Source organism: Hakea prostrata, chromosome 4 (assembly GCF_041222555.1).
Source record: "Hakea prostrata isolate BN-2017 chromosome 4, UWA_Hpros_2, whole genome shotgun sequence".
Classification (NCBI taxonomy): domain Eukaryota; kingdom Viridiplantae; phylum Streptophyta; class Magnoliopsida; order Proteales; family Proteaceae; genus Hakea; species Hakea prostrata.
This window is the reverse complement of record NC_142603.1, coordinates 30,665,108-30,668,431: the sequence shown is the minus strand read 5'-3', so window position 1 is coordinate 30,668,431 and position 3,324 is coordinate 30,665,108. Positions and strand designations below refer to the sequence as shown.

The following is a 3,324-nucleotide window of genomic DNA, read 5'->3' as shown; positions in this document are numbered from 1 at the left end:
TCAACCTCTTCTCGACTCTCAAGATCAATGGGCAATGGCTTAGGAGTAGGCAAAGGTGCATAATGTTCCTTCCTACTGCATGTCACAACAGAGATTGCTTGGACTTGTTCTTTCCTAGACCCAATTTGATGATTAGGGTTACCTATTGGTTGACTAGGTAACTGACCAACCTCCCTCCTACTGATGGCATCAGCTAGTTGACCAAGTTGATTTTCCAATTTGTTAATGGACTGAGAATGGGAATGCAACAATTGAGTGTTTTGCTCTAATCCACTAAGTGCTTTTAGTACCTTATCCTCAAATGATGAATTATGTGAGGGTTGTGAAGATGATGGTTGCTCATTCCTATAGGCATTTTGGTGCATATTAAATGGAGGTGGCCTATAAGGTATTTGATTAGAGGGATTGGGCATTGAGTTTCGCCATGAAAAATTGGGGTGGTTTCGCCATCCTGGGCTATAGGTATTGGAATATGAATCATTGCCAAATTTAGAGACTCCTTGGGCCAAATGTGCATGCTCCTTAACAAACTCAGGGTATTGTGTAGCCAAATAGCACTCACTGACATGATGGGATATGCTAGAACATAAAGCACATGCTTCAATCTGATTAGGTGGAGAGGAACTTGTAGGAAGTGGAGATGGGGTTTGTTGTCCTAATGACAAGAGATAATCAATTTCTTAGATAGCAAGTCAACCTTAGCACTCATCTCAATGGTAGGATTGATCTCATAGAAACCGCTCCTCTTTGGTTGCCCAATGGATGGAATCTCAGTCCTAGCTGCTGAAGCATGGTGTTGGGAGTTTTCACTAAGGGTCTCAAAAAGTTCCCATGCCTCATTCTCATTCTTGTGCATGAAAGTCCCACCACAAGAAGAATCAACCATTTGCCTATGTCGATCTCTAAGGCCATCATAAAAGCATTGAACCAATTGCCATTTAGGAATAGCATGGTGGGGGCACTTTCTAAGTAATCCTTTTAGTCTTTCCCAAGCCTCATGAAATTGTTCTCCTTCTTGTTGGGAGAAACTCGTTATCGCTCTCCTAATGCTATTGGTACGGCCAATGGGGAAGAACTTTTTAAGGAACTCTTGATGCATTTCTACCCAAGTAGAAATTTTAACATTGTCTAAAAAATGAAGCCAATGCTTAGCTTTATCTTTAAGGGAGAATGGGAAAAGAAGTAACCTTAAAGCATCAACTGAGAGGTTTTGAATTTTAACCGTGGATGACACCTCTAAATACTCATCTAAGTGCTTATAAGGCTCTTCATTGGCAAGTCCATAAAAAGATGGTAGCATTTGAATCACACTAGATTTGATCTCATATTGAGCCGCCTCTATGTTAGGCAACTTAATACAAGAAACCGGAGTATATATCGTAGGAATGAAATGCTCACTCAAGGGCCTCATTGGAGGCTCATAGTTTGCCATGGTTGTTTGCCTTCTAAGGTTGGCCAAAGTCTCTTCTAACTCTAAGTCAAGTGGAGTCAACTCAGGGTTTAGGGACCGACGATCATGCATACACACAGAAGAATAAAAAAAAAAGAATAAGCTAAATAAGTAAAATTAAAAGAAAATAACTATAGCAAAAGGGAGAGTTTAGGACGTACCTGAAGCGCAATTCACGTGATCTTTCGAACAAAAGTTACACATGTGGGATCTGAGGGATGGGGATTTTAAAAAATTAACCTAAACAACCCAATCTAATGCAAATATTACAATTGAAAAGTCCTAAATACAATTATATCTAAGAAAGAAAAGATAACAACCTAAACTAATTATCGAATCGCTACTCTTGCAGTTACCTACAAAACAAAAGAAAAAGAGATTAGTTAAATAAGCAAAGAAAACTTAAAAATTAAAAACACTAAAATTACTCTAAAAATTATGCCTAATTGACAAAAATCAATCCTAGCAACCGTGCTTTGGTTCCCCGGCAACGACGCCAAAATTTGATCGTGTCGCTAACCAATCAAAAATAAAATCCTATACTAATCTAGCAAGCAGAAAGTACGGGGTCGAACTATGGGGAACTGAGAGGCTAAGTCACTAAGATTGAATTCAACAAAACTAAATTTAAACTAAATCTATTAATTAATGCAAAAACTTAAACTATGAATATTTGAAGATCTTTGGGATTTCGAATCCCCAATGCTTTTCCCTAATCGATATAATTCTTCACTTCAAAGCAAATTAAGAATGGTCTTCCTAGATATGCCCTATCTTCGCAAGACTATCATCCTTCACGGAAGCTTGGCACGCTTAGTTCGCTGAGCTATAGAACATCTTTGGCCAAACTCAAACACAATCAACTAGAAGAGATAGAACAATCAAATTAATGAAATAAGCATGGTTCATCTACATCCCAAAGAAAAGGAACTAGCTACTCATTATTACAAAGTTCATAAGAAAAATAAAGATGAAACATAGGAGAACAGAGAGAGAGAGAGATATGTGATCTTCTTCTTCAGCAATGAGAGAGATGAGAGCCGCATTCGCCGTCTTCTCCCCCTCTCTGTGGTTGGCTTTTCTTTTATGTCTCCCGCACACAATGAATTCTCTCTCTTTACCCGTCGATTTGACCTTTATTCTTTCGGATTTTGGAAAAACTCAAAACTATAAAGTTGTATATATTTTCAATATCGTGCCATAGCATCTTGAATCATTGAAATCCAAGCTCATACGAGAGAAATATACCCAAAATACTGAAGGTAGGTCTGTTTACCCGATTTTCAGATTTATTACCAATTTTGTTCCTTATAGACCTCCACCTATTTCCAATTTGGCTAAGATCTCACTTTTCACGATTTTTGAGCAGCAAGATTGAATGCCATGATTTAAAATCCACCAATATCTAATATATTTGCCAACTTTACTCCATATTATCTCTAATATCCAAAAACTCCTTATTCCTGAAAAATACACAAAAATACTCAATTAGCTCTCTTTAATTAAATCAGTATGGGAAATTAAATCAAATAAATAATGGTAAATGCATGCTTATCATCCTCCCCTACTGATATCCATACACATGCATGTGGACAATAAGGAACCCCGAGAATCTCTGCTAGTGTGCGAGTAGTAAACCTAATCTGAGTCTCCCTGATCTGACTCACTATCACTAACTCCATCTGGTCAGCTCGCCCCTCCACAAATGAAGTCAAATTGCTGTAAAACAGCCGAATTAACTCTGGGTACATCGGCAAATCCTCAGTAAGTAGGTGTGTCCACCCCAAGACATCGAATCTCTCCCCAATCCGAAAAGTAGTCAACTCTGCAGCCCGAAATGGTCGCCCATACTCTATGTGACAATGCCCAAAGTA

At 38.3% G+C, this 3,324-nt stretch overlaps 1 non-coding gene across 1 annotated transcript; it reads left to right on the top strand.

Moving 5' to 3' along the window:
• The first annotated feature begins 944 nt into the window (after positions 1-944).
• LOC149018677 (small nucleolar RNA R71) lies at positions 945-1,051 on the top strand. The gene has a single exon (XR_016173226.1). It is a non-coding gene; the product is annotated as a small nucleolar RNA R71 (small nucleolar RNA).
• Positions 1,052-3,324: the final 2,273 nt, after the last annotated feature.